The 20140-nt window shown below is 40.9% G+C and overlaps 1 protein-coding gene across 5 annotated transcripts in view; it reads right to left on the bottom strand.

The window, feature by feature from the left end:
* Nucleotides 1–20140, bottom strand: part of LOC124857758 (cadherin-6-like) — a 172093-nt gene that overhangs the window by 91850 nt on the left and 60103 nt on the right. Inside the window, exon 1 of one of the 5 annotated variants that reach the window (XM_047349178.1) lies at nucleotides 6251–6459. The exons of the other annotated variants lie outside the window; for them this stretch is intronic. The gene's annotated coding sequence lies outside the window, so the exon portion shown is untranslated. Of the gene's footprint in view, nucleotides 1–6250; nucleotides 6460–20140 lie in introns of those variants that run through there. 5 annotated transcript variants of the gene reach the window in all.

The raw sequence follows: 20140 nt of genomic DNA, 5'->3' as shown, positions 1-20140 counted from the left end.
GTAAGCTGTACGAGCTCAGTATGCCCCGATGCACACAGGATCATAAACCAGAAAGCTTCTAGGAACTCACTTGCACCCTTGCAGCTGGGGGGGGTCAGAGCATCAGATTGAATTAAACTTACAATCGATTGAATCTTGAGTGACTAATGTCTCATGGGACCAATAGTCTGGTCAAAATGCTTTAGGATCAAGCGATATTCATTCAATCAGATGACATCACAGAGCAGTTTGAATCTGCCTCAGGCATGGATGGTTGCCCCTAATATTTCTGCTCAGAGTGCTGCTTTAAGCCCAACAGCAGCAGCAGTTCCTAGGAGCATTCATGCTAATGAGTGGTGCAATGTAATTAATACAAATGGAATGTTTAATGCAATTTTTCCATTTCAAAGAAATTCCCCCAGCATCATTCCCAACAATAGATTCAACTCTGTTGCATTACCCTCAGGCAAACAATAACCCAAGTTTGGCGTTGCCTACATTCGATCAAACTCAATTAAAGGGGAGTGCTTGCAGCAACAGTAGTTTTAGAGGCTGCAACTTGGAGGTCTTCTGGCAGGTCCTGCCCCATTTGTCTTTGACAGACAGCGGCATCAAACAGTAATTGGAGGCCTCGGAGACCCACAACACATCCGTTTGTCAGTTCCTCTTGTCATTGCTCAGTGTTCAGTTGCTGGAGGTCTTCAACAATGACCTTTTCGCAAAGGGGACAGGTTTCTTCTGCTGGCTGAGAGATGCCATGGTTATTATTCAGCCTGAAACACAAGCTTGATGTTATTATTGTGTGTCCCATGTTGCCACAGAAAGCTTGTATTGTGTCCTTCCCTGAGGAATATGTGGTCCCATAGCAGCGCACATGCTTTGATTCGACAGGTAGCGTGCGTAGAGGTCTTTCTATTTGTCTTGCTCACAATGAACCGTCCTAATGTTATGAGAGGTAGCAGAACAATAGCAGAAACCTCTCCTTTCTTTTCGCTCTGGGGACCGAAAGTAAATAGGACCTTTGCTGATGTGTTTGCCTGCTCGTTTAGAGCACCTCAGAATGTACCTCTGTGAGAAAAAATGAAAAGAGGAGGGGTAAAGAAGGCATTCTGCAGCACAATGTGAAGAGGCCTACAATAGAGTCCAGATATCATTCACAAAACACAGACAGGAGACCATTATCCACAGAAGGAGGGGCCCCGTCTGGAGGTGACAGAGGAATTGCGCGCACAGTGCTGCCACCAAGACGACAGTCTCCCTGAAGGTACAAGGACGGGTTTGTGCCAAGCTGATGCCTGCTGGGTTGAGGTGTTCCACGTCATCTGAGATAACCTGGATCATTACTCCTGGAGGCTGTTAGAGGGGAAAATCACATCATTCTGCTCTCACTGCTGCCAAGAAAAACTGACACGGCAAGTCACACTTCAACATGCGCACACACACACACACACACACAAGACACACACGCCCACGTAATTACGGGCTGTTGCCAGAGTCTGAGGGGTTAACGTCGCAAGGCCTCTTATAGAGAGACCCAGCAGCCAGCGTTGCATGAAGCTGACAGCTCTCACTGCGGCTGCCGTGCAGCAGCAAAGCAAACATAATTACCGCCTTCTCTTGTCATACCACTTCCTGTTTCTAAACACTACCCTCTTTTTATCCCTGTTCCTCTACTCCTGGACTTCCTTATCTCCCATTATCCTTTCGTTAACCAACAATCAATATTATCCCACTATGAACTCACATTTCCTGACCAACTCTGATTTCCTCAATGTCCCATAATTTAGTTGTGTCATCCCACCCCTTCATACCTTTACTCACTTCTTTTTACACTTGCTCTCTTTCCATACTCTTATTATGTGATGTTCAGCAGGCTCCCCCCAGATAGTGTTTAGCGTTCCTCAGTCCACTTGCTGCAGCTAAAGTTATGCCTCTGGGCTTTGCTCAGACAGAAATCCAACTAGTGAAGAGTAAGGGGGGGCAGGACCAGCGGACATGATCTGTCTCCACTCACTCAAACTCTTCCCCCTGAACCAGGGCAACACTGCTCAAAACACACAAATCATACAAGAAATTACCTCCGAGAGGCATTTTCGGCTCTACTTTCCTGTAGAGCAGCATGTTTAGCTCATTCGGGATTAGTCAGAAATCTGGACTGGATATATGCTTAAAATACAAACATATTAGATTGAGCACTTCATTCCAGATGTACATTTTTACCTCTGCAGGAAGTTGTATTTTCACCTCAGTCACCTAATCTGTATGTCTGCGTGGCGTCTGTGAAAACCCATGAGCAAATTTCCATGAAATTTGGCAGCAAGCTCAGCCTGGAGCCAGGTAACGGTTGATGAGATTTTGATAGTGATCTGGACCTGTGATTTCTACTATTAGATGATTATTGTTGGCATCACCCCCCCCCCCCCAGCTTACCTCTACCTCATATTGGATACAGAGATTTAATTCCAAATCCAATCCGGAGTCTTAACAGTGCCCTCGTGGGGTCGACAAATCGATTACGCCTCGATTTTAAGACAGAGGTGGAATGTTTTGTGTCCTTGAATATCGAGGGGTGTTTTTTTTTTTGCTTCTATTGCTGATTTGTCATTCGTCTCGTCATTCCCTGTCCTCCCGTCTTCCCTAGGTCAAATGATGTAAGAAATGAGACATGGCTGCTGGATAGACTTTCATGCCCCTGCTTCACCAGTGTCATTTCCGCAACTCTGAAATTGTGCCATGGTCCACGGGGCTTTGTTGTAAATCACTATCTTCCACTGTCAGACTGCAGTCTACTGCTGGCTTTCCGCTGCCTCCTGGCTGACTAATATATCTTGTTAAATTGTGCTGAGAAGCGTGCAGAGAACTGAACACCTTTCCTCTTTTGTACGCTGTTTGTTTGCCTCCGTCTGAATGTGTGCGTCCTCGAGTTTAAAGGGAAAGTAAGGATGTGATTGTCGAGAAAACGCTCGCTAAACTCCATGTGTCTGTCAGGCTTTTGTTGGTGATTCAGTTAGACTGCTGGCTGCTACTGCGACAGTGTCGGAGTTCTGAAGCAATCTCTCAACTACTTCATAATTAGAAAAGCTGTGGAACCGAGCCAAAGTTTAAGAGGAGGGGGGATAAAAAAAAAAAAAAGCTGCTGGCAGTGTACATTATTCAACATTGGCAGCGATTTACTCCGTCTCACACCCAAACGACAGGAATTGAAGTGATTTCATATGCACAATGCTGGACTCCCATGACTGGTTCCCGAACATTTTGTTGCACACTATTCATCAGTTTTACCTACAGCAACCACACACACAGAGTATATCTGTCTGGTGCCTTTGTAAACAGATTTATGAGTATATTTCCATGTAATTGGTGTTCACCTACATGAAGAAGGAAGCAATAATTACCCATTGTTAAGTGAGGTGTAAACTGTAAGATCAACCCCCATTTATCTTCACAGATCATTAAGGGACGGGTTCTACATTCCTGGCCACCATTGTGTTCTCAAACCCTCCTTACAGAAATAGCCACACACTTCAAAGTATCCCATCTCTTTCCATATTGTGGAGTCTTGGCCAAATTTGATAAAGGTTGTGATTGTTGCCCGTGGTTAGATGTTTATACTATATGTTTCATGTTATACAACAAAGAGGAAATGTATGTCTTTCCTTATGTTGCTTTCTGTCCAATTACAGTTTTAACTGCACTATAAATAGATGTCTCTGAAGGGAATCCGTCTCATTAGGCAAGGACAACGTTATGTTGCCACTCTGCCTGCGAGGAAATTTGCTCCAATGGTCAAACGGAGCCACAACAGGCAAGAAATAGGGAGAATCTTCACATTTGTACTAATGAGAAATTAAATCAAGAAAGCTACTCCACAATTATGATTTCACACCAGAAAACGAAAATGCCGTTAAAAATGACTAACATACAACCTCAATGCTTTTTTATGCCTCTGACTTTGAGCTCGGGCCTGAGAAGTTATACCAGGGGAAAATGACCAGCAGTCACCTTCTAAGCACAATAGGTGGTTAGGGTCACCCTCCAGGCCACCGTAGAGTCCTCAAATCTTCTTTGCAGTAACAGCAACACACCGACTTTACTGTATCCTATCTTTTCCATATCATAGTTTTTGAAAACCTTAAAAACATACAACCCACATCTTGACATATGCACTTGACAACTTTCTACAGGTAACTAAATACACCCCAGAAGCCTGAAACACCAATTTATCAATTAACTCACATCACAGTTTCTGCTTCCTGTTTGCATACGTATTTGAAGGCAAAATGTACATCTTTATTTAAGCCACTATCTGTCCAATTAGTATCCTTACTGTTCCATAAATAGAAGTCTCTGAAGGGAATCTGTCTCATTAGGGAAGGATGGAGATATGAAGTTGCCACTCTGTGAGGAAATTCGATCAAATGCTCACTAGGAGACTCAACAAACATTAAATAGCGAGAAACTTCCTGTAGTCACGAGGAATACAAAGGAAGCAACACCAGGATCATGGTTTCTCGTCACACACATGCCCTAAAACGACCAGCATACAAAGATGTTTTCTGTTTCTTGAACAAACATTTAAGCCACATGCTGCACATAAAAGAAATTTTAAATAATGCCCTTAAACAACCAGTGTACAACCCCAGCGGATTTTTTCTGCCGCTAAAAAAAACCTTCAAGCCACACGTTGCACATGTGCTTTCTACCACCATCCTTGAGGAGCTGAACACACCCCAGAAGGCCAGAAATATAACCACAGAGCAGATCAGAGAGGGTTTTTAGGACCAACAGCGACCGACGGGAGTTCATTACCTCCAGATGTCACAGTGCAGAGGACTAGAAATGCTTGATATTACAAGCAAGACACATCTCAGGGACACGGCCCATCTGGAGCACAAATAATGTAATCAGCTCGGGTCACCGGTCATAGTTGCCTGGCTGTTGGGTAAACCCATCATCCTGTGACGTCAGGGCTTTAGCCATCAGACTGAACCCCCCCCCCCCCTTTATTTGGAAAATCTCACAAGACACAAGAGTTGAAGATGTTTGGAAAAAGAGAGAGAGGTGCTCCTGTTCTCATCACATCATCTCCTCTGCATCACAGTTAACCTCTTCGTACTGGTAAAAAAACACAATTCTCAGAAAACACATGTGCGCGCACACACACACCTTTAAATATGCAGCACTGTCCATGTTCCCTGTTTGACTTTGATCAGCCACAGATTCCACCTCTATCCCTTTCATCTCTGAACTTCAAAACTGGACAGTCTGGATCAGTCGGACCAGGTTTCCACTTCCCCTTTCACGGAGCTGCTCAGAAGTTGTTCTTCCAAAAACAAAAAAGAAAAGCTGAGCACTGACCTTTCCTTTTCAAATGTAAACTCTGTTGTTCAAAGGCCTGCCTCTGATGATGAGAATGAGTTTCTAATTTCAGTGCTTATTGCAGAATATTCCCCTGGTAGTCACACAAACAACTTCTTGGCTGTGAACAGCCACATTACCTCAGTGTTACAAAGGTTGAGCAATCTGGATGCAACTTTTCCAAGCACTAATTCCCTGCCTCAGGATTGCACAGGCTTCTTAGAGCCAGAGCACCTCTCCCCATCACTCAGGCTTAAGTAAAACAGCCAACTTCATGCCTTTTATAGTTCTCCTGCATTATTCAAGGAGAACATTAATCATTCAAAGACACATCGGGGAGAGCCCATCATCTGGTTGTCAATAACCCTGGAGGACATGTTGTTTTTGGAGAACTTGTATGAACTCCGCGGTGGGTGCTGCACATGTGATGCAGTGCGCTGCTGGCCCACATGCATCGGGGATCTTTCCCAGCGGGATCAACGTTCACCGGGGAGGGCGTGAAAAAGAAGCAGCACAAGGTGCACATCTGATCGAGCCAAGCCGGCGCAGGACCTTTAGTACCTTAGCAGGAGGGGCGCGCTGCGATTTCCCCAGAAACGAGGATCAGAAAAGTTAAAGAACCCCCTGAAACAGGGATGCGCACCCCGATGTTTCATTACGCATTTATTGGTTATTCCTTTAAAAAAATATAAGATTTGCTTGTAATTTTCTTAGAATCACAACACACGCCGTACGGCATTCCCGTTAAAGATAAAGCCAGGGTAATTTCGCAGAGCATTTTTGGTATTGAAAGATGAAGAGAACATTAAAGCAAATCAAAACCGAGCATGAAACTCTGATTTAGCTGTGCCAAAACACATGGGTGCGTTTCCAGCACCATCTCTACGGAAGTTAAAGGCAAATCCACGCTTACCTGATTAATGAAGTTTATTCCAGCGGAGAGAGATTTTCCCACGAAGAAACACGCAAAAACGCACGCCGGAGCGCAGAGTATCCGCTCGCTGCGGCTTTTGTTGCCCGTTGTTCCGCCCCGACTGCGCGTCTCAGCGGCGCTGCATCATTTCTCGCTGTGTGGATGTCAGAGAGGCTGAGAGGCTGAGGGGACTCTACCCTCCTATTGGCTGCCATTCACAAGTCCCCCCAGCAGAACAGGCAGGGTGGGAAAAAAAAAGGAAAAAACACGCACAATCCACACACGCACAGATAAGAGGAGCGATAAAAAACAATGGGGAGATGGTGAGAGGCTGCGTAAACACAGGACGATGTTTAACTTTAACCCAGGAGCTGTTCTTTACATCTGCCTGTTCCCTGATTAACTGCAGAGTCAGCGGTGTGCTGCGGTTGGGATTAGTCAATAAATGATCATTTTCTGCGAAAAAAAAAAAAAGGGCTGTTAAAGTAGAGATGGTGTGAAGGCGCATTCTAACAAATCACTGTATTTAAGGTGATTTATTTCAGTAATTTAATTCAAAAAGTTGAAAACCGACATTTAACGACACTAAAAGAGACAACATTTTCCTCACAGTCTGATGGCTCCACTCTTCCCTCCCTCACGGACATTTTGGACATCCTCAGACCCATCAGCATTGCTGGTGACACCTTACACCCCCACTTCAGCTTCCTGCCCTCAGGGAGAAGGTACAGGAGCCTCCGGGCCCACTCCTTAAGACCCCTGAACAGCTTTATCCACCAGGCTGTCAGGAAGCTGATCTCTGTCCACCATCTCCCCCTCTGATCCCTGCCCCTGAGGTTTAACCCCACTCTTGCTCTAATTTTACCTTAATTATTTACAATTTTTCAGAGAATCTGTGTTTTGATTTATTTGCATGCCCTGCATATATGGTGAGTTGACAAATGAAGATGATCAACAAATCAGACTAAACTTTTCCTATTTTAGCTCAGTCAGAATTCCCAAAATTATTTCTGTTAGATAATTACGACAATAATGACACGTTTTATAATTACTTTCTTCAAATTCAAAGGTTTACATACTGTATCTTTAAAATTTCTGCGAAGACCTACATGGTAATGCCATCTTTGTAAAGTCAAACAACATGCGAGTTAAATGGAGGCCCATCTGTGAATATATTTTAAAAGGTAACACCTCAAACAATCCGCTTCCTTGTGTGACATCATCGGAAAATCAAAACAAATCAGCAAAAACGGTAGTAAGAAGAGTAGACCTCCACAAGTCTGGTTCATCCATGGGTACAACTTCCAGATGAAATCTCCATTTTCATTAGTACAAACAGTTGTATGCCAGTATGAACAGCATGGGAATAGTCAGGCGTTATGTTGTTCAGGAAGCAGATGGGTTCCGTGATGAACCTATATGAGATGAACAAGTACCGATCGCACCCCAGGAAAAAAGCAAACAAGACTTCATGAAGATGCTGCCTGAAGTTTGTAGGAGAACGGAATGTCATCAATCAGAGTGAAACAAGTCCTGCACAGACATGGGCTGAAAGGCCACTCAGCAAGGAAGAAACCATTACTCTTAAATCAGCATAAAAAGCCAGAATACAATTTACAAATTCACACAGGGAGGAAGACCTTAATCCTTGGAGACATGTTCTGTGGTCTGATGAAACAAAAATTTAAGTGCCTGGTCGAAAAATGAAGAGGAAAAGTACTTAATATATTTCCCTCTTTTGAAATTTCTGTATATACAAATTTCACTTTTTCAAAAACAAATTTTTCAAATTTATCGAGATGTTTCTGGAGTGAACTTCCATTTCTTTGTAGTTTCCCACCAGTTTCATGCTCAATTTTCTTCTTTCTTCTTATTTGTCAGTGTAATTAATGAAAAGCCATTGCTACACTGATAAAACCAGTGAAAATAATGGAACAATTTGCTAATGTTTAAAGTAGATTTCAATCAAAATGTAATTTCAAAGGTCTTTGTGTGGAAATAGTGGCATTCAATCAGAGTAATCAGACAATGGGTAGAGAGAGATAGGGAGGAGATATGAAGCAAAGCTCCAAAGGCTGGGGATTGAATCATGGCCAGGAGTGATAGCCTGTATTTACTCAAGCAGGAACATCTTCAACAAGGAAAGGTGTAACCTAAGTAAAGCTAAACACAAGATTGGATAAGCATGTCACCATGGGCTTCTTTTTACATTTTAAATCATTAGCTACTTTTCTACATATATTTAACTTTTACATAATACAAACTGACACCATTTTAAATATAATTCGGAAACACCAACTTCATGATTGAAGAGTACATTACCTTTATTTTTTCCATCCCATCTTGCAAATGCTGAAAGTAAGGAAAAAGGAGGGAAGACAGGCTCAATAGACCGAATGTTCGTGCGGACGAAACGCCTAAACCTTCAAACCTCCAACTTACAGTCTGTAGATGTACCTCTCCCAATTTATTGGTCACCTACTCTACCATTACACCACCTGGTGCTCCCGATCAATATTTCTAAACAGTGTTTACGTTTAACTAAAAACACACTTAAATATTCAAAACTTGCTTAACAAAATTTGTTTGTGACAATGTTTTGAGGTGATTTAATCTAATTTAATTCAATTACTGAAATGAATTAAGGCTCCAACGATTCTAATTTATTCACATCAACTTTAGATACACTTTTTTAATCAATTATATCTCTATAATCAAATGAGGGTACAAAACTCCTGTCGATCAACACCAAATACACCTGACTGATAAGGACACAGTTTCAAGGCTGCAGTAAGTGTGTAAAAACCAAGTTTTATGCCTTCTGAAAGAGAGTCTTTCTTTTAAGTGATACAATTTTCCCTCCATTTTAAAAATATACAAATAATGCTTTGTGATTATGGCATCAGGAGTGACTAAAACTGTAATACAGTCAAACACATTTTTAAGTCGGTGTTTTCCCTGAAAAACTGCAGATAAGATCAGAGTTAAGCACTTCCTGCTAGTATGCTAGCAAGTTTGACTTTAGCATTAGCGTTGCTGCTAAGCTAGCTAAAGCTGGATACAAACCTCAATTCTTGCTCAAACACAAATATTATTAACTGCAAGTCTTATGGAAGTTCTTACTTTTACTACGATTATATTAATAATATAACCCATTTAAAACATAACAAAATTACTTTCTCTGCTTGATTGACTCAACATTCTTAGTTAAACTAATATTCAAAATATTTAGGTAGGATTTGTTACTAAAATAAAGTTAGAATTTAAACACTATTGAATATTCCATTTATAAACAAATAAGCTGGACTAAAATTGTACTAATTTAATGTTAGATACGCTCTAAAATTCATTTTAATTATTTACATTTATGACTACTGATCTGGCATTGCTTTAACATTGTAAACACACACAACAAAAACATCTGGCTAGAAATACAGCATCCTATCCAACCACATTGTTATGATTCTACCAATCAACTGTGTTAAAAGCCTACGGGCTCCACTCAAGGATCATCTGTAGGGCCCTAGTTGTCTGCTTTACGTAGCCCCCGACCCCTCCAAAAAGTGTAGCGTTATACTGTGGCAAGTGCACCATGGGGTGTTTATTCCCTACCAGTGGACAAATCAAATATGCTTTATTAGTCAGCTTCTCATATGGTCTTGTTTTGGTTCTTTCAGGCCTTACCTACGTTCTATTTCAGTTTCTACTATCATTTAATCATTGGTTTTCCATTTCCAGCACTACTTTTAGAGTCTTGTTTAGATTCTGCTTCAGATAAGGAGCTTCCTTAGATACTAAAAATATAACTTTTTAACAAAACTTTTTCAACAACTTGTTTTGCTGACAAAAGTGGCATTGGCGTAGGGTCAATTTGCTTTGTCATCAGTTCATATTCACCTGTGATCATTTTGTCCCTGCCCACTTTCATTTCGTCTTTATATTCTTCAAAGTTATCCGTTTAGACGAATCATGAAAGCAATAATGCAAATCCTCAAATCTATTGAAATTAGCTATTTTCTTTATTTTCAATACACTTCCATCTTTTTTGGGAGGGTCAAATTCCTACTATGATCAGACCAAAATAAATAGGTGGTGGTGGTGGATACTATTTAAGTCACATATCCACATTTCTTAACAATAAGCTATAATTAGATGAAGGAAACTTGGAAAATGTTAAAAGGGATAAAATGACTAACACCCAATCTTAACAAAACTCATTAAAACACCAATGTCTGCCAGTAGGTGGTGATATCAACTATATAAACAAAATTCAAAGAACAATCAGACCATGCCCGTAATATGTCTGTCCGTCTGTCTGTTCGTCCATCCTTTTCCTCCTATCCAGCATGCCAAGTGACTCCTAAGACCTTCTCCAGCTCCACGTGAGTTTTGGGTTAACATCCAGGTCCAGTGGGATGTTCGTGGAAAATGTTCAAAGGTCGTCCAGCAGGCATCAGAAGGAAACTAGACACACCTCTCCCCAGTGGCACTTTCCAGCCTATTCCAGGGTATCCGAAAGTGCTGACAGACCAAAAGAAATACATAGTTCCTCCAGTAAGTTTTGGACCTGTAAAGGGTCTCCTCCAAGTGAGATGTTACTCCTAGAGGTATCCTGGTCAGATGCTTGAATCACCTCCGCAGATATCTTTCATTGTGGAGGAGCAGCAGCCCTACTGAAGATGCCTCGTAAATAAAGGGGTTTATCTTTTTGTTCAGCTGCTTCACCATGAGAGATTGGAGATGATGAGTAACTATCAGCACATCTGAGGTTTACTGGAAACTAAGTCGGGACAAAGCAGAGAAAAATCCCGAGAAGCAATCTCATCACTGTCTGACATCACTGATTCTGAAACTTTGTAGTTTACTAATAGTACATGTTACATCAAAACTGGAGTTTTGAAAAACCTTAACAGTAGATACCTTAAAGAAAGGTTTTCTGACCAATATTTTTCTGTTAGCATGTGGATAAAACTTGGCAAAACACCATGTTAATGTGAACCAAAGAAGTGATGGCTATTAGCTAAAGTTAAAGAAACATACCCACCTGCCTTGCCTTCCATGTGCTCCTCTCGCAGCCTTGGTGGGGAAAATAAAACCTCCTGCAGGTGTTTTAGCGTCTTTGAAACTCTTCTTAAAGTTCATGTTATGGTGTCCTTTATTGACATTATTGCCAAAATCATCTGGCTACAATGCGGCTTGAGTTTCACATCAGCTACACCAACAGTTGGCTTGCATTACAAATAAATCTATAAATAAAGCCAATACTCAGCGTGATGCTTTCACACACCTACCACCTGCAGAGCACCTTTAAGTTGCCTTAGCCTTCCTATGAGGAAGTTATTTGGAGTTTCCAGGCTGATAACCCCTATGAGCCCCCAGAACCGTATTGTATGAAGCAGCTACTCCAGTCCTGAAACAATCAGCTGAGATCAGTTTGAAGGCTGAGGTTGTAAACTGGGCTGTTTTAGAGTAATCAAACTAAAGCGGCTCATAAATGCTTTGTCCAGAGCTCTGCTTTGACCAGATTAGCCTGTAATCTTTTGTTTTCTATCTCTGATTGTTTCTCCACACAGTGACCTCCTCATAAACTGGTGTTTTCTGTCTTCTGGGATGGCACTGAACAACTGAGAATTTTTATCTAAAGTGTGGCTGCATTTACATTTTAATAAACTCTTTAGGCGGCACACAGCAGGTACCTCTCATTCATAAAAACAGAAGTGTGACTCAGAAATGAGCTCTTATTATCTGTGGTAACTCAGGATGTTAAAGAAATCTTTGTTGGAAGGATCAACAACATGGAGGTGTAAATAAGAGCTGTGCACTAAAAAGACGATTCTTCTTCAGCATACGTGTAATTTTACGTGTTGCATGGTTACACGCTTTAATGAAACATGAAGGTGTAGAAGGTGTGAATGCACGTTTACGCTTTTAGCAATGGGAAAAGGTTGCTGCATGCAAAAAAGTCTGTTTATATTTTTCGAAAAGGTTTGCATGGACGTAGAACAAGTGTGTAAATTATTAGAAAAAAGGACAACCTTCTTGTAGTCCTATTACTCCTATTAGGAGTTTATTTCATGATGCATTAAGATCCGGCAGAGTAAGAACCAAAAAGGAATGCTGAGTCACTGGTTGCTATGGTGATTTCCGTTTATTTCTGGGGAGTAATGTTGAAAAGTGAAGAAGCAAGAAGAGTTTGAGCCTCAAATAAACAGTAACTGTGCCAAAAACTAGTCTTATTAAAAAGGTTATCTGAACCGTGGGTGGTAGAAACCTTAGGTAGTCACACATGTACAGTTTCATGGGCCTGCAGTGTTTTATTTGGAAGACAAGTCAGAGTAAAGAGACCCTTTAATTTCAGTTTTAACACAAGAATATTAGAAATAAAACATAATGGGAGTAAATTGAAGTTTGTGTGAGGGTGCTCAATACACTGGGGTGATTAGGAAGAAAACCCTCAAGTCCCATAACAGTGGGAGACAACAGATCCGAACTGATACAAACTGATCTATAAACAGTTTGCGTGCAGGGGAAACCATGTATGAAGTGTCATACCCTATAGCGTGCGAATCCCTCACATATGATTAACACTCCATAATAAAATATCAATAAATTGTACAATTGTGTACAAATCACAAAAAATATCAAAATGCAATTTTCATGTAAAAGCTTCATTGGAATGTATTTTGTTTCTACTGTAAAGTTTGGCTGAGTTAAAGAACTACAAACATGGCTGGAGTGTCTCGCTCCTTCGGCCCAAGTTTATTTATAGGGGAAGTTTTCAGTTCATTTGTATATTTTATAAACACACTGTGGTGTATTGCCACAAAGGCCATAGCACAATAATACAGACTGATGCACACCTTATTCAGATATTTTCCCAATACTATGGAGTGACGGACAGATTAAATTCAATTATTTTCCAGACTGCGTAGAAACCCTGATATGTATTTGGGTGAAAATCACCAGGGAAAATCTCACATGTATCCAGACATTACAGTGGATGGGAGTAAATGTCTAAGCTTAAGGATTTATTGCCTTTATGGTTTGAAAAAAGCAGACACTGCAACCATAAACAGCCACATAATTAGGCCAAGATGTGGCAAAAGCAGTTCAACGTACAAGATAATTAAATTAGAGTCTAAAGTAAATCCAAGTAATTTTTTTAGACAAGAGGATAATGAGGTCATGATTTTCTGTTATAAAAACAGAAGTCAGCAGTTAAATTATTCCTCAAATATATAAACATCTTGCAAAAAAGTGCCCTATGTCATAGAAAATGTGCTTTAAAAAACCCCAAACACACAGCTTAATCTTTTATTCATCATTTGAGCCACTTTCTTTTCAAAACACTTAACGGAGCCATGGAGTGACACAATCCACAAAGCCTGCGTCGTCTCTAATAAAAATGTAGCACCCATCAAATGTGCAGCATCAAGATGGAAGGGAGATCTGCAGGCGTTTATGGCATTATGGTTTTAGTTTTTCCTCATTTCCTTCTTCCCTGCCCTCCCTTTCCCAAATCCGCAGAGCGGCATGCTGTGCACACGTTACCACCCATGCAGTGTTTGTGTCATGATGACCACTGGCTGCTGTTAGATTCATGAGTTTAATCCCTGGAAGCACTCCAAGCATCCACTTTGCTGCTGTCCTGTCCTCTCGACCAAACATCAAGCTCCTGCCTATAGCGCAAAATGCATTGAGCCAAAGGGATGTCCGCAGTTGGCATCATGTTCTATCAGGAGATCAGCCCTGGATGAGTAACCGCTGCCCTTGACTGCACCACTGCTGCTGTATTATTATTTTTTATCTCTTTGCAGGTTATTTAACAGCCTGTCTCCATTAAACAACAGTAAAAACAGCCTCCGAGCGCTAATTCTGTCCTGATATGACATCTCTTCTGCTCAGAGGAACGTGGCTTTTAAGTGCTTGATGTTTCCTGTACAGATAAGAAAATGTCAGTAAGACTTGCCTTAAATAGAAAGCCTCAAAGAGATGTTCATCCTCGTCTTACTTAAGGAGAAAATGACGTTTATGTGGGGCCGGGTTGAGACGGGACACGTGAATGGCGACCTCGGTAAAAACACCTGACAGCGGTGATACCTCAGGAAGGGTTGAAAATAATAAAAAAAGAGAGAAAGAGAGAGAGGAAGTGCTGCCAGGACTGTAGGCCTTTATGTTTACAGGCATCCATATTTCATTAACGTGTCTCGCACCTTGCCAGAGTCTGTGTGAAACTGAAAGCAACAATGGAGGACACGATGAGCTACAATCACACTGCCAATCCAGAGGGAAGTAAACTAATCCAGGCCTCACTTTCAAGCTTCAGTGATAATTTTTACCGTTTATTTATCCTTTTATTTATTTATTACTTCCAACAGTTCGCTACAGTGGCTGATTTTGGCTGCTGCAGCTGTAATTTGGGTAAGTGTGACAAAAAAGTCACACTTACCAAACTTTATATCTGTGTAAAGGCAAAAAGCAGTTTTCCAGCAATTATTTCAATTATTAAGGGAAAATATGTGAAAAATTATTCACCCCCTTGTTTCATCATGAATCAACTGATTAACCGCATACCTGGGTTCAATATCACAAACGACATCCAGGCCTGATTACTCCCAAACCTTCGGAATAAATAAATCACTTATTGAACCTGTCGGACTACACGAAGTAGGCTAAAACAAATGGACAGGCTAACAGATCTCAATAAAATCATACAGAATCTAAAGAAAGTCAGGAACAAATAGGAAACAAAGCCATTGGTATCACTCAGTCTGGAAAGGGTTACAAAGCTATTTGTGAAGCTTTGGGCCTCCAGGAAATCAGAGTGAGAACCATGATCCATACATGGATTAAACATGGGACAGTGGAGAACCTTTCCAGGAGTGGTTGGCTAACCAAAATTACTCCAAGAGCACATCAGAGAATGGACAATAAAAAGAAATATCGGGCAATAATGGCTTCCACAGGGAGCTCCAAGGCCTAAATCACTGCTGACCAAAAAATAACACAAAGACCCGTCTCACATTTGCTAATATATAAATTCTGAAGGCTAATGAAGAAAAAGCAGAACTTTTAGGAAGATATGTGTCCTGTTACATCTGGTGTAAAACTAACAGGAATTCAGAAAAGGAACAAGTCAAACATGACTGTGGTAGTGTGATGGTCTGGGGCTTATTTTTGCTTGTCCTGGACGGCTCATCATAAATGATGGAATCAGAAAACCCTGAAGAAGAACGTCCAAACAGCTAGAGACCTTCAGCTCAAGCATACGTGTGTTATTTGCAGCAGAACAATGATCCAATGCAAACCAGCAAGTCCACCTACGAAAAAAAAAAAATCAAAACAATGACGGTCTTGGGCTGGCCTATTAGAGTCCAGACTCAAATGGGACGAAGGTGCTGTGGCTTAAAACCCTTCCAATGTGGCTGAATTAGAACAATTCTCCAAAGAAGACGGTGCTACGATCAGTTATGCTTAGAGGACAGTGACCTTTTCACATTGATAACGGAGGTGCAGATACAGCATTGATTGGACGGACGACCAGAAAGACAAATGGATGGACAAACTGGCGAATAACGGAATAGATAGATGGATGGATAAAAGAACGGATGGATGGTTGGATAAATGGATGCATAAATAGATAGTTGGATGAATGGAAGGGTGAATGGTTTAATGGATACAACACTAAAATCGCAGTAAAGTTCACATCCTTTATCAAATGAAACCTTCAGAAGTGAAAAAACCAAGAGCCCAGATGTATATTTAATGGTCTGACTAAAACAAACAACATAGTAGTTATAAACCCAAGACCTTATGAGGTAAATAAAAAAAAGCTAACATTAAGGTAACTAAAATAACAGATTTATATTAAAACTATCATTTCCCTACGCTTTGTATTTAAGCCAAAATCGTCCCTTAGATAGGTTGGACTTTGAGTCCTACTGAGGCAGAACCCCTAAAAAAAGAGAAATCAATACATCTCCTTTTAGACACACAGAGTCCTATAAACAATCCCAGAAAAAGATCAATATGCTACAGCAAAGTGAACAAAGTAGCACAGAGGAGTCAAGCAGCCCGCATCGCAGATATCACAGCCTTCTTTAAAGAGAACCAGATACTGTGTTGTTCTATGGGGCAAACATTAGTTTATATCAACTCAGTTTCTCAGCTCCCAGGAGAAATAAACACACAGAATTCTCAGAGTAGAAAGATCCAACCGTTTTCCTGTGGTATTAAAAAAAAGAATCCCTATGCAACAAATAAAGCTGCACATTTACCCCAGCGTGAACCCCCGCCTGCCTGAGCCATCCATGATTCTTCAGTCACTTTCAGATCAGATACAGCAACAGGGAACATAATGAATTAATTCAGTCCCAGGCTTGCTTACAGCACAGTTATTACACATTGTGTAATTATCTTTGAATCAGCTAACTATTTTCATGGATTCGCAGTCAAAACAGCTGATGGTCAAGTTTTCCACGACTTTGTGGAACGTTTTCTCCAAACCCTTGGGCTTCAAGTTTTAAATGTGGTTTGACATTGCTGAATGATTGACATTTCTTCTGACTGACTGACTGACTGGCTGGCTGACTGGATGGACGGATATTGTGACAGAACAACGGGTGGATCGGATCGGCTCCAACCAGGATCAGCTGGACAAATTCTAATAGAAATTAGTAGATGAAAACAAGTTGCAGTAAACCTGGCTCATTTCCTCTTTCAACATCACTGAAAGTGATTTCAAAACTCTCATGTCACCTTTTCCTGCCAATGTGGAGCAGAAAATAAGTCCAGAGCGAGCTGTTAGATGGTTTTTAACACCAAGAATGTCTCAGTGCTGCTCTAATGGTGCTGAAACATGTAACATGATCTTCAGTACAAGTAAAAGAATACGGTAAATGCTGTGCCAAGTCTCTGTGGACTTGGTGGAATTAGGAAGCTCATACATATCCTTTCGCATATTATTCTGCTGTCAAGCTGATCTGAGCAGGAACGGTATGCGGTTTTGTAACAAAGTAACTCTGCTGGTCGTGCCTGGTTGCAGGGAAACTTATTGACGTTGACGGCATCAAAACGTTCTGAGATTACCTGTAGGTCAGATCAGCAACCAGGTGATTTAAAAAGGTTTTTCTAATGGGACTATTACCTAAAGCAAGACCCTGAAACTTATTGTTAAACGTTTATGCTGAAAGCAACAAATTTCATAATGAGTTTTAAAAGATTTACTGGTCTCCAAGGAAACAGAGTTGTGTGAAACACAAGGCATGTAAAACCATTATTTATTTGAGGAAAAAGTTAGGACACCCTACCCCCTAATAGCGAGTGTTATTCCCTTTGGAAAACTTTCAGCGAGACTCTTCTTGTAACCATCTACTAGTGTCTGACGTCAGTCAGGAAAATCTTCCCAATTCCTCACTTTCAGCTGTGAGATGTTTGAGGGGGTTCTTGCATGTATAGATGGTTCAAGTCAGCTCGCAGCATCTCCAAGAGATCGAGATGCGGGCTTTGACTAGGCCCAGGACTTTCCACTTCTTAACTCTCAGCCAGTTTTTGGTGGATTTACAGGTATGCTTTGGGTCATGTCATTGTCATTTTGCAGGCTCCAGTTCAGTCTACTCTTCATGTTTTTCTTGGAGAGATGTTTCCTCCTTGCACAAAAGCCACTATCTACAGTGTTGACAAGACTTTGGACTAGATAGTATCTTCTGGACAATGTCTGGACTGATTGGGACCAACACTAGTCTTATAAGTCCTGTTTTTATTTTGTTTTGCAGCACTAGTGGCCTCTATTTTCCTTTTTTCTGAATGTAGGCAGATAGGAAATGGGGTGGAGAGAGGGGGAAGACATGCGACAAACATCAACGGGCCGTGACTCGAACCCAGGACAGCCGCATCGAGGACTAAGGCATCCGTACATGGGTCGACCTACAAGTCGTGCCCTTATTACTACTATTTTATGGAGTAGATGTTAAGTTCTCCTTCTTCACTTGCTGTTTGAGAACTGACCACAGGTTCTCCATGGTGTTCAGCCAGGCCAGCCACAAAGTCACTGTCCTGATGTTTGGGTCATTTCAGTATTACTTCAGCTTTGTGTCCTGGTACTTCATCCCTGGATGGTTGAGGACATTGCTCTGTGAGGATATTTTGATCCCACTCATTATCCATGGCAGTGTTCTTGGACACAGTTAGGAGAAAGGCCAGTCCTTTGGATGAGGAGCCAACCTGCCCATGGACAGAGTCAGGATGATTCACTGTCAGTTCCTGGTAGCTCTCACCTTTTCTTCCTAGAGAAATTAATTGAGCACATGGTTGTTTGGAAGACACCTCTTTCCAAATTATTTGCTGCACTGCAGTTTGTTGCTGTCCATCCTTATTCTACCTGCAGAATTTCAGTCTGTCCTTAATATTATATCTGGACATTAGTGGCTTTTATGCTGCCCTTCTTGTAACAAGGCAATTATCCTTCAATTTACTGTTGATGATGAGCAAACTCTGCCCTGACGGCATTTCAGTTCTGTCTTGCATGGCATGTATAGATGATTTGATCATTAAAAGGTAACCATTTCTAAACACAAGAACATTTCAAGCACATCTGTCCCTCTTCATTAGCATCATTCTGCTAATTTGAATTGATGGAGGGACTTCAGCCATAGCTTATGCTTTAGAGACCCCACACACAATGATAAAAATCATAGATATAACAGGTTTGGTACTACAGTGTGGGGTGTACGGCCACACAGCAAGCACCACATACCACACACGAACATTTAGAGCTCAGTCGGGAAATGTCACAAAACCTCTCATGATCAAACGTAAGTTAAGTGTAAATAAACATGACCGACGAGGAAGAGGCAATGGCGATTTGTTTGTGGACTAATTTTAACAGAGTAAAAACATTTTAAAAAAACAAAAGGTTCTTGTAAAGAGCAGAACAGAGGGCTCTATCAGCTATGGCAAGTTTTCTTGAAATGCTTTGTTAGTTTTACACAAGATGTAAAAGAACACAAGCTGTCAATAAAGTCCAAAACTTTCAGTCCAAAGAATATTTTCTCAAAGGTTTAGAGGATCGTGAAGATGTTTTTTGGTAAACATCAGACTGGTCTTTGTGTGCTCATGGTCAGCAGTGGTTGTGGCTTAGAAACCACAAAGAAGTGATTAATTACAGTTAATTAGTGATTTACAATAAGGGGCAATTACATTTTCCACATAGGGCCAGGTCAGTTTGGATAGCTTTCTTCCCTTAAATATAATAATCATTTTCAAAAGTGCTTTTGTGTTTACTCAGGTTTTCTTTGATATTTAAATTTGTTTGATCTGAAATGTAAAAAAAAAACAAAAAAACAGAAGAAATCTGTAATGAGGCACAGACTTCACAGCGCAGTACACCTACTAAAATATAATAAACCTTTTTACAGCTCCAGCTGTAGGTTGTTTACCTTTCCATGCTGAGAGCATTACAAAAAAAAACTTGATAGTACATACATTACCTAACACTTTCTCTTCAGGGGAAAAACTTGTAAGCAACAGCAAAAAAAGTGATACTGCTATCCTGAATCATTTAGTCCATGTAGGAAAACAGTTTCAGATAGTGATGACTTTTTCTGATAATTAGGCTACTTTATTATTTTTGGCAGGACCATCGAGGGTATCCCCACACAGCGGGACTAAGCGAAGAGCCAGCTGTCAGACAGGCATGTATCATCAGTCAATCTTATCTTTTTTAGTCCATAAGCTGTTGCAGTTTGTTTCAGAGCATTGCTTTCAGCCTTAATAGTTGATAAACGTGTGTAAAGGTTGCAAATAAATCTAGATTAAAAATGAAGTGCATCTAAGTTTTGAGGCCAAAGTTCTTAAATCAAGAAAGTGGAACCCTCCCTCCATGTCACAGGT

This window comes from Girardinichthys multiradiatus, chromosome 21, assembly GCF_021462225.1.
Source record: "Girardinichthys multiradiatus isolate DD_20200921_A chromosome 21, DD_fGirMul_XY1, whole genome shotgun sequence".
NCBI lineage: Eukaryota > Metazoa > Chordata > Actinopteri > Cyprinodontiformes > Goodeidae > Girardinichthys > Girardinichthys multiradiatus.
Note: the sequence above shows the minus strand (reverse complement) of the source record. Positions and strands in the feature narration are given on the sequence as shown.